This window comes from Podarcis erhardii, assembly GCF_964252035.2.
Source record: "Podarcis erhardii genome assembly, chromosome: 8".
Classification (NCBI taxonomy): domain Eukaryota; kingdom Metazoa; phylum Chordata; class Lepidosauria; order Squamata; family Lacertidae; genus Podarcis; species Podarcis erhardii.
Window position 1 is genome coordinate 72087568 of NC_138499.1, and position 18164 is coordinate 72105731.

Consider the following 18164-nt stretch of genomic DNA (forward strand, 5'->3'; position numbering starts at 1 on the left):
TGGTATTTCTCTATTTGCTAGAATGTTATTCATAACTTCTTTCAAAGGTACAGGTAGGATGTCCCTTAATTCTTTGTAATATCTTACACTCAGTCCATCTGGTCCTGGCGTCTTTCCAGTTTTCATATCTTTTATTGCATTTCTAATCTCCTCAAATTCAATCTTCTCATTTAAATTATCTCTTTCATTTGTCGGAATTTTCTGCACCCCTTTCTCTTTTAAATATTCCTCTATTTTTTTTTATATATTGACCTTTTCTTTTCTCTTGTATAATTGTTGATAAAAGTCCACAAATCCTTTTCTTATTCCTTTCGGATCATCAATCTCTTTATTTTCCACTATTATTCTATGTATAGTATTTTGCTCTTTCCTTTTTTTTATCTGCCAAGCAAGCAATTTTCCCGATTTGTTTGCAAATTCAAAATTTCTTTGTCTCATTCTTTTAATATTACATTCCACTTCTTAATTAATTATCATTGCAAATTGTGCTTGTAACGCTTTGATGTTGAGTTTAATTTTTTTGTCACCTGGGCTAGTAACCAATTTCTTCTCATTCTCCATTATCTGCTTTAAAATTTCTTTTTCCCCTTTTTCTCTTAGTTTGTTCTTAATTGAATTCTGTTGAATAAAGAATCCTCTCATTACTGCTTTACTAGCATCCCAAACTGTAGTTATTTTTGTTCCCTGATTCATATTATTAAAAAAATAATCCTTCAAGCAGTTTTGTGCTTCTTCTGCAACTTGATCACCAAAAAGATTTTCATTTAGTCTCCACCGGAAGGATTTTTCTTCATATCCTTTCAATATACATTTTATTGGGTTATGATCCGATAAAACCATTGGTTGAATTTCGATCTTTAAAATTCTTGATGTAAGCTCATTCGTTATCCAAATCTGATCGATTCTTGACATTGATTGGTTTGCCTCTGACTGGTAAGTAAATTGTTTTTCTATTTATTTATTTTTATTAATTTTTTTATTAAATTTTTCCATAAAATCTCCAATCATACAAATTTTCACATTACATATTTTAACTTATTGGACCTCCCTCAACTTCTCTGACAATCATTCGTAGTTAAATTTCTATCTTCACATTCCTTAATTTTGATATTGCCTTTAAATACAATATTTCTATCCTCATTTACATTCTTGCAATATTCCTTATTTTTTCACAAAGCTTCTTTAAAACACACTAGCGTTGTATATTCCTCACATACGGTTTTCAAATATTCTCTAAATTTCCCCCAGTCCTCTAAAAACTTATGGTCCCTTTGGAATCTAATTTTTCCAGTTAGTTTATCCAGTTCTGCATAGTCTGTTAGTTTTGTTCTCCATTCTTCCAGGGTCGGTACTTCTTCTTGTATCCATTTTTGAGCCATCAATATTCTCGCTGCTGTTATTGCATACTGGAAAAGTTTACAGTCCCTCTTATTTATATCCGTTCTAGTTATTCCCAGCAGAAAGGTTTCTGGTTTCTTTACAAAGCTATATTTCAGCATTTTCTTTAACTCATTATATATCATTTCCCAGAACCCCTTTACTTTCTTACATTCCCACCACATATGCATAATTGTACCTTCTTTCTCTTTACATTTCCAACATTTGTTACAAGCTTTGTACATTTTTGCTAATTTAGCTGGTGTCATATACCATCTATATACCATTTTCATAACATTTTCTTTTAATGTAGTACATGCTGTAAACTTCCAAGTTTTCGTTCCATATTTTTTGCCAATCTTCCAAATTTATATTATACCCTAAATCTCTGGCCCAAAGTAAATTGTTTTTCTAAAGGGTGTTTCAATCTCCAAATGTCTATTAAGTTGCAGTTCTCTACCATTGAAAAAAAAAGACTTTGGTAATTTCCCTTCTTTAGGTTTACCCACAAATCTTAGTCTGTCCATTTCCATCGACACAACTGCATTCATATCACCCATTATGATAATCTTTTGGTCCATATGTTCAAATAATTTTTCTTCTAAATCTTTAAAAAAGTCCATTCTATTTTCATTTGGTGCATATACTCCGACAATTATTAATTTTTCTCCTTGCCATTTAACTTCCACAGCCACAATTCTACCCTCCTCGTCTTTAAATATTTGTTGAGCTTCTAATTTGTTTTTAATGTATAATACAACTCCTCTCTTTTTAGTTTTGTCTGATGAAATAAATTCATTTCCTAGTTTTTTATTTATTAAAATTTTTCGATGTTTTTTCATTACATGTGTTTCTTGTAAGCAAATAATGTCCAAGTTTTGTTTTTTTTAATAGTGTACAATTTTATTCCTCTTCTTTTTCTCGTTCAAACCTTTAACATTCCAAGACCATAATTTCAACGCCATATTGATTTCTTATTAATTTTAAAATATAAGTCTTTAAATTTTATTTCTCCTCCCTTTCTTCTCCCTCTTCTCCTTCTTCCTCTGATTCTTGTGAAGCTCCTCCTCCAGCTCCTGCCTCTGCCAGTGCTGCTCCTTCTTCTTCTCTTCCCAGCTCTTTATATCTTCTTAAAAATTTGTCCATTTCGTCCAATCTTGTTATCCTTTCCATGGAGGCGCAAGTTACAGCAACAGCCAAGGCGACATTTTTCCACCTTTGCCGCATCAAGCAGTTGGTCCCTTACCTTTCCCGCCCTGACCTGGCCACAGTGATCCATGCAACGGTCATCTCCAGGCTTGACTACTGTAATTCGCTCTATGCGGGGCTACCCTTGAAGCTGACCCAGAAACTCCAGAGGGTGCAGAATGCTGCAGCGAGGCTCCTCACGGGGTCTCTGCCATGGGAGCATATTCACTCAGTGCTTTTCAAACTGCACTGGCTCCCGATAGAGTACAGGGTCAGATTTAAGGTGCTACTTTTGACCTTTAAAGCCCTTCATGGCCTAGGACCCTCGTACCTACGGGACCGCCTCTCCCGGTATGCCCCACAGAGAGCCTCAAGGTCCATAAATAGCAACACCTTAGTGGTCCCGGGCCCTAAGGAAGTTAGATTGGCTTCAACCAGAGCCAGGGCCTTTTCAACACTGGCTCTGGCCTGGTGGAACGCTCTGCCTCATGAGACCAGGGCCCTGCAGGATCTGATTTCTTTCTGCAGGGTCTGTAAGACAGAGTTGTTCCGCCTGGCCTTTGGCTTGGAGCCAATTTGATTCCCTCCCTCTCTTTCTTTTTCCATTTCCTTCTCCTCCTGCGATGAGGCTACATTTTAATATTTTAATGTTTCAATATTTTAATGTTGTATTTTAATTTTGTTTTTAAGTTGTAATCATTCAACTTGTTTTTATTATTGCTTGTAAGCCTCTCTGAGCCCGGCCTTGGCTGGGGAGGGCGGGGTATAAATAAAAATTATTATTATTATTATTATTATTATTATTATTATTATTATTATTATTATTGTATTGATCATCACATTCTCCTATACCATTTTGGAGAGGCAAGCCATTGCCGTAGCTGTCTTGCCAATATGCTTGTCCAGCTCAGCACTGATGGAAAGATTGCTGATTAAAATCCAGCCCAGGTAGACAAAATTGTCTACCACTTTGTGTGCAGTCACCAATGCCGATGTGTGGACTCCTGGTGACATCTGGTGACATCCTGACCCAGGATGTTGGTCTTTGTCATACTGATGGTATGACCGAACTCCATGCAGGCTTGGGCAAAATGATTGATGAGTTTCTGTTGAGCTTCCTCAGAGTCAAAGCTGAGTCATCTGCAAACAACATCTCTCAGATAAGAACCTGCCACAGTCTTGTCTTGATGTGGAGATGTGCCAGCTTGAACAGACCCCTGTTGCTCCTTGAATAGAAATACACACTTCTTCAGTCAAGCTGAAGACATGCTCACCACTCTTGGTCGGGAAGATGTCTGAAGATGAATAGTCATATTGAATGGTGTTGTGCATGTTCTCATGGAAGGACACAAGTATATTTTGGTGTTTATGTGGGCATCCTATCTTGTTGAGCACTATGAAGTCTTTTTTGGCCGAGAAGGTCAAATGCCTTCACAAGATCTATGAAGGCAATGTATATGTGTAGTCTCTGCTCTTGACATTTCTCCTGCAGCTGGCACAGTGAGAAAATCATGTTGACTCTTGACCTCCGAGCTTTCAAGCTGCATTGTGACTCAGGATAGACCCTGTCAGTGTGGAACTGTAATCTGTTGGGAAGTACAGGGGCAAAGACTTTCCCCACAATATTAAACAAGGAAAGTCCATGGAAGTCGTTACAATCATGGTGGACACTTCTGTTCTCATATAATCCTTTTATTATAATTGTATTAATATGACTGTTTGGGTTTTTAGGTTGTATCTAGATTGTGTAGATACATTTATGTCACATGCTGTAAACCAACATGTGCCTTCTGATGAAGGCCGGTATATAAATTTAATTAAAAAATAGGACTATAATTATTATTTATCTAAAAACAAGAATTCTTGCTAAATGAGAGCTGAGAGCTAAAGGCTCTCAGTTGATGGCAGCATGCTCCTGAACCCTAAAGACCACATCCCACCTTCAGTGCTTTCTATAAAGACTTTACTAGCACACGGATCAATGTGTAAGAGCATAATGATTACATCTGCCACACAACTCATCTTGAAATGTGAAACCTGGACTGCGTTTTGCTGGGTGCCCTGGACATTAGGAATTCAGTGTTTCAGGAGATCACAGACACATTGATAGATTGCACCTGGTATAGCATTAAAATAAGAGCATTTTAAAGGCACCTTTAAAAGAAACTATTATCGAACTAATGATGGGCAGCTCGTTCACTTCCCATCTATGATGTCATGTTGATGAAATACTCACACTTTTTCTTTCTTTCTTTTTTTACAAGGAGATTGTGGCACATGATGATTAACTAATGGAAACAGCATTTGGCTTAGTACCCATTTGGAAATATTCCCAGAATCTGAGTCCTTCCTCCACTATGAAAAAAGAAAGAAAGAATAGCTGAGGGATATTTTTCTTCAAAGCAACATTGTTAAAGAGCAGCAAGATTTTCTATGGAAGAAATGTCCTGATGCTTGCTTCCTACTTTTCAGCTATATGAAAAAGCTTTTAGTGTTTTGCTTAATTTACTTGCATTGTGTTTGTTCATGCGTCTGTGTGTGTTTTAAGTTTTAAAAAAGTGAACTAGAACAAGACAGGCAACTAGGGGACAATTTAATGACCACTTAAACTGAACTGGATGTTGGTTTTGTGTGCCCTGTGGAGTGGAGGGATTAAGGTGCAATTAGAATAGGATTTACAAATCTTTAAGCACAGCATTGCAAAGCTTTGAATAGTGTGAAGCAGGGGCTTGAAGAGTTTGTGATTGCTCCCTCAGTGAGAGCATCCCATCCCTAGGTCACTGGAATTGTGATTCAAATATAAAACTAGACTATACAGTCTCAAAAAGTTGAAATGGCCTGGAATTATCCATTTAGAGCAGTGCTTCCCAGACTTGGGTCTCCAGCTGTTTTTGAACTATAATCCCCATCCTCCCTGACCACTGGCCTTGCTAGCTAGGGATTGTAGGAGTTGTAGTCCAAAAACAGCTGGAGACCCAAGTTTGGGAAACACGGATTTAGAGCTTCAGGAGAGGCATTACCAGCATTTACAGCACAGACTTAACCATGTATACTCAGACGTAAGTCCTGTTCAATTCAATAGGGCTTAATTCCAGGGAAGTGAGGTTAGGACTGTAGCCTTAGTCCATTGTCCCATGGATGTTTGAAGAGCCCTTCAAGCTAAACCCTTCAAATATTGAGTGTATGAGAGATGAAGTGAGGAAGAGAGAAGTGAGTAAGAGAGGAAGACAGGCTTGTTGGCAGGCCTCTCCAATAAAACTACAGTGGTACCTCGGGTTAAGTACTTAATTCGTTCCGGAGGTCTGTTCTTAACCTGAAACTGTTCTTAACCTGAAGCACCACTTTAGCTAATGGGGCTTCCTGCTGCCGCTGTGCTGCCAGAGCACGATTTCTGTTCTTATCCTGAAGCAAAGTTCTTAACCTGAAGCACTATTTCTGGGTTAGCGGAGTCTGTAACCTGAAGCGTATGTAACCTGAAATGTATGTAACCCGAGGTACCACTGTATTGTCACATAAAGGAATGAAACTTTCTTCTCAATAATCATTTAAACTGTTTTCTTTTAGCATAGAGAGAGCCCCGTGGGGTCACAGAACTCTGTCTGCAGCAACTAGCAATGAAATCTCTATGAGCACACAAGTCTCTACATAATAATGAATGACAGATGTCCATCAAAATGTGATGCCATAAGACAAACCATAATTTCAGATCATGTTTAAGGAGGAAAGACTTTAACCAAGATCCCGGATATGGTATGTATGATGTTCTGTGTCACACTGAACAACAAAACACACAGAGGGAGTACATCCACAGTAAGCTATGGTTTGGCTTGGTTTAGCATTCCATGCAGATGTGGCCAAGGTCTCTGTGTAACACCAAATAGACCATAGCCTCTAATCTCAGAGGAGTTGAGGGAAATGATGCTTTTGTACCCACTCCACCCCTCAATTTGCTTTTGCAATAAAGGAATCAAAGCTTCTGAGATTTGGGAGTGGAGAAGTGGGGATTTCAGAAAGTTATTACATTATCAACCCTAAAGCAGCTTTCAGGCTGGGAAGGGAAAACATTTCCAAGGGAGGGAGAGTCAATGTTTTGAAAGCGGCAACAAGTTATGTTGCTGGCTCTTTCCCCAACATTTTATTTTATTTTTAATTAAATTTGTATACCTCCCTCCAGCCGTAGATCACAACCTAAAATGATAATATAAAAAACACAAAATGCATAATAAAAATAAGAACAAAAACAAACCAATTATGCCCCCTCGCACAACACCTTTAAAAAGGCATCAGATGTTAATCAGCTAAATACCTGGTTGAAGAGGAACATTTTTGCCTGGCACCTAAAGGTGTGTAATGAAGGTGCCAGCCTAACCTTGGGGGGAACATTCAGCAAATGGGGAGCCACTACAGAAAAGGCCTTTCCTTGTGTTGCCGCCCATCCATGTGCTAGAAGGGAGGGAGGAAGACATTCAATTCCGTTCACACTGAAAGGCAAGCCAAATCCAATTCACACTTCTCAAAACAATGCCTGAACCAGAATCCAGACCCAGAAGAATCTTTATTTGCATCAGCCACTAGCTATAGCAATGCCTGAACCAAAACACAGCTATCCTTTGAAATTTGCACTTTAACAAATTTTGAAACGCAGTTCTGCAACCAAGTAATAATGTGCATTGCAGATGCATAGGCCAGGGTAAAGTGTATATGAAAATATGTGTGTGTTCATTTAAAAAATACAAAAATACATCATATTACCAGAAAGCATATATTAGGTAAAATTGGATACATTTTTAATTTATGTGTTCTGTTTCTATGCTAGGGGAAGTGGGGAACTTTGGAAACAACTTAAATGGGGATATATTAACGGTCTAACAGCCTATATTTCCAAACTGCTTTGCTGGACGTTTTGTGATTTTAAATCTCTGCTGTGGTTCTCTCACCAAAGAGTACTTACCCCAAACCTGGATGTTGGCACCCAAGGAATTCTGCTTTTTTACTTATTCTAGCATGGCCTCATTTAAAATGGGTTGGCATGCGGAGGAGCAGATACACCTGGAGTTGCTACTGCCCGAGGTAAGAAGAGAAAGTCACAGGAGACCATGGTCATTGAGAAGTGAGATGGTTCTGAAAGGCCTTATTGCTTTCTCTGGACATGAATCCGACAGCTTCTAATTGTATGTTCAGAAAACTGTTTCCAGTGGATTCTGTGCACTTCTGACCCATGTAATGGCTCTGGGTCTCTGAGAAAACAGAGGAAGGGCTTGAAAAAACTATATTCTCCAAGACAAACTTGTGCTTCGGTTTCTTTTTTTCTTCTTTTCTTTTTTAAATAATTTTTACATTTTAACAATCCAATCAGATAACATTAAGTATTCCAAATTATATAAATACATATCATATAGTCCAAATATTCTGCCAAATTATAATTTTTTGTTGGGGCTTCCCATGCTTCAAGTTCAGTGGGGCTCTAATCATCTTATGTTTCTACTGCCTTGAGTTTCCATGTGCTTCAGTTTCTAGGCCTTGATCTTGTGTTCTTTTATACATATGCATGGCCAAAACAGCCAGGATTTCTTGGCAATTGTTTTAATTTAGCTTTCATTGAAGGCAGGCTAAGTCCTTAATGTACATCTACTGTAATGGGGCAGAATGAATATCTATCTGTTGTTCAATCAAAGCAGTTAAAAAGGAGACTCAGATCACTCACCATAACATTATTTGAATTAATAGCCCATATATTTAGAAACCTACCTGGCTGAAGATCTCCCCCCCGCCCCCCGGAATTTCTGCATTGATTATAATGAGCAAATTTTCTTATTGATTGCACACATGGAAGGCATTTTAATGCCAACAGAATTAGAAAGATTGCTTCTTTTATGGGCAAACTTTATTTGGAAGTAAGTTCCCCTAAAATCAATAAAGCATGAAGGTGTTTAGAACTGAAGTGTTAATTTTATACTCTTTGCCTTTCCTCACAATGCTTGGAACAGATGCTACTGCTGCCTATTTCATTATTTCACCTGGAAATAATGGGGTTAGATCTTTTGTTAATGTTTCTTATTTGCACATATGAACTACAGACTGATGTGAAAGCTGCCCCCTCTCTCCAGGAAGCCTGGGGAAATGGAGTTCTCTGTGTGAAATGAGCATCTCTAACAGAGAATTTTCAGGAGCTTCACCAATCACCAATTGCTATAATTCTTTTGAGGTATGGCATGGCACTTAAACCAGTGTGAAACACGCAGCACAGATGGATGTAGGTTCTGAATTGCATTAACCTCAGAGCTGTTATTTAGTACCAGTAACAGATGAACAGTGGATAGTCTTGATATTCACACCGATTTCGGATGGATGGATGGATGGTTTGACAGATAGTAATACTGGATTAGAATAACAAACTTTATTAGAGATCTGCCAATCAAACTGACAGCACAAGACTCCAGCACAGATCTGTTCTGTAGAGGAAGGTTTCCAAGACAACACAGCCACAGACAAAACATAGAGTTTTAGCAAACCAATACGAAAGGAAATGGAATAGTACCTCCTAGTGGTCAGTGGTGTTGCATGTATAATAATTAAACCAGGCATCTAACTCACTTAGCAACAGGAGGTTTAGGGATTGATACTGGGTATGTTTGTGGGGGCACCATTTGGGTTTCAGGCAGCAGAATGTCTTGGGCCATCACTGATGATTTGATTTGTAAAGAGAAACACATTTCCCCAAGACTAGAGTACTAATCGATGCATCTACCCAGAATGTGGCATGGATTGACACCTGCTTTGCAGGGACGTATTCTGGGAAATACAGACATTCAGCCTCCCAGAGTGGTTGGGGCAACCCAGTCAGATGTGTGGGATACAAATAATAAGAGTATTATTGTTGTAAATGCATCCTTAGGTATTATGATACAGGGGCAGGCAGGACATATCAAACCCAAAAGCACAAAACATGCATCTTCAAAATGTCTTTTGCTTAGAAATTTAAAATACTGATTTGTCATTATTTTCTCCCCCACTCCATATGCTTCACCACTACTGGTTCCTTATTAACTGGTGAGGTCAAGGGCTGAGCCTGGGAACATCACAAAAGAAAGTATGTTCTTTGCTGCAGGGATATGATTTGCCACTTCGAATAGCTTGTCTCCCACCCTGCTTTTTAAATTGTTGATTTAACATTGCTGTCTTATTGTACACCTGCACACCAGGTGTTCTGTAACTGGAAGGTAGTGGAAATGGTGTTATATTCATAGGAAAAATGTACACTCATGTATGTGATGTTTTGGGTTACAGTATACAGAAGGGATTGGAATCTTCAGGCATAGCGGTGTATGTGGCCCTCTAAACATATCTGGCCCTTGAGACTTTGCACAGGCTACATTCCCTCCCCAGGTACATAGCCTCTCCCCAGACCACATTCCTCACCAGACCCACTTTGCTTTCTTCTTCGAGTGCTTTTGCCAGGCTGGAATGTGTCCTTGGAATTCTGATATGCTTCTTGGTTGTCTGGATGGTGATTAGATTGAGGGATATACAAAGCTGACATTCATGTTTGTTGCTATGCCCACTCTTGTCCTACCACCAACATCTGGACCCAAGAAGTAAACCCACAAGGAAATAGCACCCTCAGACTGAAAAATGTCTCCCATCCCTGGTATACAGAAACGTTTTTGGGAGATGGTAGGTGCCTGAATCAGAAAACAAAATGGCAGCCTCCCTCTCCCTGCCAGTAGGTTTATTTGTTGCCTTTCATCAATGGTGTCCCTGAATAAGCCACTTGAAGTCACCCACATCACCCTTTTCGGTGGCAGATACATTCACACACAATTTTCAAAGATTGATTAAAAACATCACATAGGATTTCACTTATCTCTGTAAAAGCCTTCACAGATTTATGAACAAGGACTGGTGTGATTTCAAGGTACAGTAGGTCGATCTAGGACTAACACAAATCTTGTTTGCCTTATGAACCAAGTACATTAGATATAAAATCACTGATGGCAAATAAATAACATGGAATGCATTGATGACATTTTTATGGGGTCACTTTTCTGGTCCACAACCATAATAGCTATTGTATGTCATTTCTCTATTTTAAAAAGGCATTTAAGTTAATATTTACAGACCTGTTACTGCCTTACTTGTATATCACCTTATGCATTTATGCATGAGGTGAATATTTAGTGAACCTAATTCTTATGGTGATATAATACATGAACAGGATCAGAATATTTCCTTCATAGTTTTTTTAATAAATGTATAAAGTTTCCTAGAAAACACTATTAATTTCTACCCTAGGCTTGGAAAGGACAAGCAAAACTTCACATTGGATATTTTCCCAGGGAACTTAATGGCTGTCAGTATAGCTCAGAGCACAATTTCAGCTGAAGTAGAATCCAAAGTGAATTATGGGTTTTATCCTCAGATGGACTATTTTAGGGATTGTGGAAGTGTGTAAGGCAAGCGAGGTGGGGAACCTTATCCAAATACTCCCATAAGTAATGAGAATCACATTACTTAGCATAACGTGTCGACTTAGCAAGATAAATGCAAATACAATGAGAATCATTGTAACTAAGTGTAACTAATTGTAACTACATTGTGTTCATTGTAACTAATGAACGCGTCTCACTTGGAGCTAAGAAAAACCTGTTTTTGCTTCTGGGGAGTGTGAAAACTCTGGAGTTGCCAAATGCCAGGCAGGCCTCAAAACTGATGGGCTGTGTTTGAGTCAGTGGGACAGAGGTTGTGTGCCTAGCTTAATTATTCTCCCAGGCTAGAAGTTGCTCAGTTAAGGAAGAGAAAACAATCAGGGTTTATAATATAATTACAGACTATGGTCCCATTGGAAGAATGTGGTGCATGAAAAGAAGGGTTCCCCCATCAGATCTCAGTGAAACCATCATTCATTCATTATATTTATTACATATATATACTACTTTCAAAAGAACGTCAATGTGCAAGTACATAAATAGGTACCTCTCTGGTGGGAAGGTAAGCGGCGTTTCTGTGCGCTGCTCTGATTTGCCAGAAGTGGCTTAGTCATGCTGGCCACATGACCCGGAAAAACTGTCTGTGGACAAACGTCGGCTCCCTCGGCCAGTAAAGCGAGATGAGCGACACAACCCCAGAATCGTTCATGGCTGGACTTAACTGTCACGGGTCCTTTACCTTTATACTACTTTTTCAGGTGGGGTGGGCGAGTTCATACTTCAGACTAAGGGCTTCCTGAATGTGAATCGGATAGACATCCTGTCTGAGGTATGTATGCATATGCGTCTACTTCTACCTCTCCTTAGTGATCCTCTGGAACTGCCAGTTCTTTACTGGCTCCTACTTGTCTGTCTTTAATGGTAGCTTGATCTGCAAAGATTAGGAAGTGATGGTTCTTGGCCTATATGTGAAAGACTTCACATGCTAATTTATGCAGATCAAGCTGCTTTCAAAGGCACAGATGCAAGGCAGATGCATTTTGACAGGTGAGTAGAGGGCCTTCTCGGTGGTGGTGCCCACCCTGTGGAACACCCTCCCATCAGATGTCAAGGAAATAAACTATCTGACTTTTAGAAGACATCTGAAGGCAGCCGTGTTTAGGGAAGTTTTTTAATGTTTGATATTTTATTCTGTTTAATATTCTGTTGGGAGCCACCCAGAGTGGCTGGGGAAACCCAGCCAGATGGGTGGGGTATAAATAATAAATTATTATCATTATTATTATTATATGAGTAGTTGATAACCCTATGTGCCTCTCACATTCAGAATTTTGGTACCAGATTCATTATCATCCTGGAAGTCTGCCTTTTCTTCCCTCTAATTTCAATTTCCGATTTCAATGTCCCCAGAATGTATGTAAACTCTGTAATGATTGCTTAAAACAATTCTACTAAGCTAGGCAAGAAATTTAGGACAAGCACTGGTACTCTGGTATACAACAAGGGGACACTTACTATCCTTGTTAAGAGACCTTCAGCTGAGCAGCAAAGACATGCAGCAAGTATTATTTCATAACACTGTCATTAGAAGAACACATTAGGGACCTGTTTAAAAGTAATTTGTCGTACCCAAAAATCAATAATTCAGAGCTTAGCAGGCGAAATCACTGGGAGGCAAGCACACAGAGCCAGGTGAACATAATGAAATAACTCTGTCTAGAGTTAATTAAAATAATAATACAATCTAAGAGTGCTAAATCAAGAATTTTGAACACATAAGCAGAACCAATTTATCTTCCTTTTCCATTTGGAATTCCCATTACAACAGACAGTACAATTCTATTACGCTCCCGTCTCCGTGTTGTAGATCATCTGATTATAATTAAGCATTAAACATCCCCCAAAGTGGGGAAATGCATTATGAGCTTCCCCCAACACATCACTTTTGTTATTGCCAGCTCCAGTAACTAAAATGGAATTTAAATAAATAAATGCAATGAAATTTCATAGGTAAACTGAGCAGTTTCAATGTGCATCACGTAGCAATTGTAACTCTCCATGTACCGTTGAAATTATCAATATGGCATATAGAGTTTGGAAGTCAGCTGCAGCCCAAGGGGAATAAAAGAAAAATATAAATAAAGATCATGAGTTTACCCAGCACACCCTAACCGAAAGAAAGTTCCCAGGATTCTATTTTTAATATGTAGACATGGAAAGACATTCCATTCCATTCCATCAGATGACAATCAGATGACCATCAGATGACCATCAGATGACCATCAGATGACAATCCATCAGCTGTAGAGGGCCATGGTAGTTCACTAAGGGTGCAATCTTAACCCTAGATCTGCTGGGCTGGGATGAGTGAGCTAGGATGTGGCAGGTGTCTGGCTCAGCCAGCAGGTTCTCAGCTCAACTTGGGTGCACTGAATCCCCAACCCTGACTCAGCTGGCGATACACCAGTGTAACTCCTCCATCTTGGCTCTGATGGAGCTAAACCAGCTGAGCTGAGACCAGTGCCAACATAAACTTTGAACAATGGGTGTTCTGAGGAACTGGGCTTATGCTGGATAGGAACTCCATTCTGTTTGGTCACATGACCTGGCAACGTTGCAGAACTCACATTGGGGAAAGGATGGTGTAAGCCAAACTTAGGCTTCCTTTCTCTTTGCCAGATTCAGCCAGCAATAGTCCCAACTCAGGACACTGTGGTTTAGTTAAACTCTAGTTGTGTGGAGGGAAGCCAGAATTATTGCTTCTGATTTGTTTTCACAAGCTAGAGTTTAAAAAGCGTGGAGATAACAGAAAACTGTGGTTTGTTTAAGACTGGAAAAGAAACCTTCCATTTTCATTTTCTGCCCAAACAGAAGGATTGGAAAGGGGAAAGGCCATGAGCTGAGGCTCAAATAAAATTGTTCATGCAGGGAGAAACCATGGTTTCCCACTACATCTGAACCAGGTCTATGTGTGCTTCTGAAGTCAGCAGGATCTTTGCTTCAAATACTTGTTAGAGTACTTTAGGTTGGAATAGTTACAAAGACTGGTTGTTCAACTAATACTAATATATATTGTTGATAATATTTTTTTATCAGCTCTGAATTCCATGACATAACTGTTGAATATTTCCACTATAGGAATGTGCTGAAACTTTATCTGAAGTGAAAAAAATGAAGTTATTAAACTTCACATTTCATGCCTAAAGGTTTAATAATTTAATATCCTAATTAACCTGTTTCCTTACTTGATGCAAAATGTTAACTTCAATAATTAAACTGTGCTGATCAGAGAGTTTCATATCTTTTTGTAAATATAAAAATGGATGTGCCTTTTCAATTCACTTTATTCATGTGCAGTAATTTTATTTCAGCTACATTCCACCAGATTTTCTCCTCTGCTTTATGGTTTCACCCTAAGACTACAATACTGAACAAAGTTATTCTAAGAACTAACAGCCCCATCATATGCATTTTTGTTAATATCTGTTCTAGTGATGTCAGTGGTGCATACTCTTGAATAAGACTGCAGCCCTCTGAAAACTTACTTAGAAGGATGCTTCTGAATAAAGTTAGACCTACTTTTGAGAAAGCATACATAGAACACAGCAACATGTAGGACACCCTGAATTGAAGGCCCAATCCCCATTCCACCCCATCACTAGGACTAATAAAAACTTGCTGTAGCATTCAAGCACTGGTTCCCACCTTTATCAATTCCCCAGCCTCATGGTGCTGCCTGAAGCCAATTGCTTCACCTAGAGGCACAGGAAGGCTGCCCCCCAAATCCCATGAAAATCGTGGAAATTCATTCCAGGTAAGCGTTTCTATAACTGTTGGTGCACAGCCAGGTGTTTTGCAGGGAGTAAAAAAAAAATAAAAAAATTTATTGTTCAAGTTGCAGGAAGAAAGGGGGAATGAAGAGGAGTGCAAGGAGTCCCTTCTTATAAATAAATAAATAAATAAATAAATAAATAAATAAATAAATAAAGCTGCTTTGTACATCCATGTCTAATCCTGCTCCTTTCTAATGTTTCTTTATTGGTGTGTGGTTTTCTCTTTGTAAATCTGTCAAAGAATAAAATAAAATTGGGATTAAAGGATTTTCTTGACCTTCTTCTGATAGGAAATGCTCTGCAGGGGGCAGTGGGAAAAATGCAGGGAGGTTGAGGAGGGTTAGATGGAGGAGAGAAATGTACTCTAATTTTCATCTGAGGAGTGTTGGAGGGATACAGTTCTTTCTTTGGTCAGCTTCAGAAGCTCCTTGTATAACTCTTCCTCATTGCTCACCACCCTTTGATGGTGTCACTGCCAATCTTTAGTTTAAGCTAGTAATTTAGCTCTTTCCTTTTTTTGCATACCATGCTTCCAGCCTCTTCTTATCTTCTTGCCACTTGCCAGTCCTCCACCTCATAGGAGCCAACTTGTAGGGCTGAGGGGTCTTCAACCCCCCCCCCAATAAAATAAGGTTACCAGATGTTCCCATTTCCCAGGGACAGTTGCCGGATTTACAAGTCAGTCCGCTGACAAAAGCCACTGAATTCAACTGAAGTTAAAAAGTGTCCCCGGATTCATTGGGGAAAAAATCTGGTAACCTTACAATAAAATATTTGAGACGGTTGCCCTCCCAAAGCTGATGGGCATTGCCATTCACATGGTGAGCGTGCACCACATCAAGTGATCAGTTCTGTGGGGTGGGGCTTACCTGCCCCCCACAAATATTTTATTCAAGTTGACATCCCTGCTTCTCCTGTTTCAGCTCCAAATTTCGTATTTCTGCCATCAGTCTTCTCTTCCAGCTGCTGTTTCTTAGACCATAATCTCAGTCATAGAATTATCCCCTTTTTCAGTTCATTTTCCCCATCCAATAATTTGACCAAGAATTTCTATCCAGCAGCTGGAGGTTGATAACCCTCCAACTCAGTGGAAAAAGAACCCAGCTTTTCCCAGACCAGTCTTAAGTAACTGCCAAATGCTAGCTATCAATGGGTACTTAATACAGCGGAACCTTGGTTTTCGAACATAATCCATTCTGGAAAAACGTTTGACTTCTGAAATATTTGAAAACCGAAGTGTGCATTTCTGGAAGCATTTACATCCTGACAACTCAATACAGAAGCCACGAAAACTGAAGTACCACTTTAATTCAAATTTAGCCCATCACATACACAGCAAACCTTTATTCTTTGTATGTAAAACAAACCCTGTCCCAGTAAACAAACTTTGTTGTTGTTTAGTTGTTTAGTTGTGTCCGACTCTTCGTGACCCCATGGACCAGAGCACGCCAGGCACTCCTGTCTTCCACTGACTCCCGCAGTTTGGTCAGACTCATGTTTGTAGCTTCAAGAACACTGTCCAACCATCTCATCCTCTGTCGTCCCCTTCTCCTTGTGCCCTCCATCTTTCCCAACATCAGGGTCTTTTTCAGGGAGTCTTCTCTTCTCATGAGGTAGCCAAAGTATTGGAGCCTCAGCTTCACAATCTGTCCTTCCAGTGAGCACTCAGAGCTGATGTCCTTCAGAATGGAGACTTTGATCTTCTTGCAGTTCATGGGACTCTTCCTCCAGCACCATAATTCAAAAGCATCTATTCTTCGGTGATCAGCCTTCTTTATGGTCCAGCTCTCACTTCCATACATCACTACTGGGAAAACCATGGCTTTAACTATATGGACCTTTGTTGGCAAGGTGATGTCTCTGCTTTTTAAGATGCTGTCTAGGTTTGTCATTGCCTTTCTCCCAAGGAGCAGGCATCTTTTAATTTCGTAACTGCTGTCACCATCTGCAGTGATCATGGAGCCCAAGAAAGTAAAATCTCTCACTGCCTCCATTTCTTCCCCTTCTATTTGCCAGGAGGTGATGGGACCAGTGGCCATGATCTTAGTTTTTTTGATGTTGAGCTTCAGATCATATTTTGTGCTCTCCTCTTCACCCTCATTAAAAGGTTCTTTAATTCCGCCTCACTTTCTGCCATCAAGGTTGTGTCATCTGCATATCTGAGGTTGTTGATATTTCTTCCGGCGATCTTAATTCCGGCTTGGGATTCATCCAGCCCAGCCTTTCACATGATGAATTCTGCATATAAGTTAAATAAGCAGGGAGACAATATACAGCCTTGCCGTACTTCTTTCCCAATTTTGAACCAATCAGTTGTTCCATATCCAGTTCTAACTGTAGCTTCTTGTCCCACATAGAGATTTCTCAGGAGACAGATGAGGTGATCAGGCACTCCCATTTCTTTAAGAACTTGTCATAGTTTGCTGTGGTCGACACAGTCAAAGGCTTTTGCATAGAAGTAGATGTCTTTCTGGAACTCTCTAGCTTTCTCCATAATCCAGCGCATGTTGGATTATGGAGAAAGCTAGAGACAAACTTTAAAAGTTGGTTATTCCACACCATCTTTGAGAGATCCTCAGAAACCTGTTGCTATCAAAGGGTTAAAAGGTAGCAGAAACGCTCTAATCACTGAGCAGCTGGAGGTCATTAGGCTTCCAGGAACATGAGTTTGTATAAATAGTCAGTCTCCCATGTGTTTGTTCCCCTTTTCCCCTTCTCCCCTTTTGAGCGTGTTTGCTGATATGTGTGGTTCGTCGCCGGGGGTTTTTTTGTTTTTGTAAATAAACCTTATCTTTGAGTTCCAAACCGCTTGCTCCAAGACTCCTCTTTGAAAAGATACTGCCTCTCCTGCCCTTCTAAACTGCTGCGCGAAATGCTCTGCTGTAATGGGACTTGTGACGATGGAAGCGCACTGGGCATTTACATTAAACTAATTAAAGTTTAATGGGACAGGTTATGGGAGTTTGTACGTCAAGAAGGAGCTGAGGAGTGCAGTTCAGAGTGATTTATGCAAGGACTGGAGCGAAGTCAGAAGCGGTTGCCGACACAGAAAGCCTTCAAAGCAGCTTGAGTCCTGCAACGTGCCTAGAAAAGTTTTAAACAGGCACTGAGCAGTTTGTACTCGCTGGAAGACGTCTTATTCCACAAGGAGCCACCTCAGCAGCTGGGAGACGGTCTACAGGTGTGTGAGTATCGTTCCTAAGCCCCAGGGAGGATGGCAGAGTCCCAGGAAAGTTTTTCTGTCCCGTTTACGCGACTCAATGGGAAAAATTGGCAAGATTGGAAGGCAAGAGAAAGAGGTTTGTCTTCAAAGGGGAGTTATGCTGTGCCTAAGAGTGGG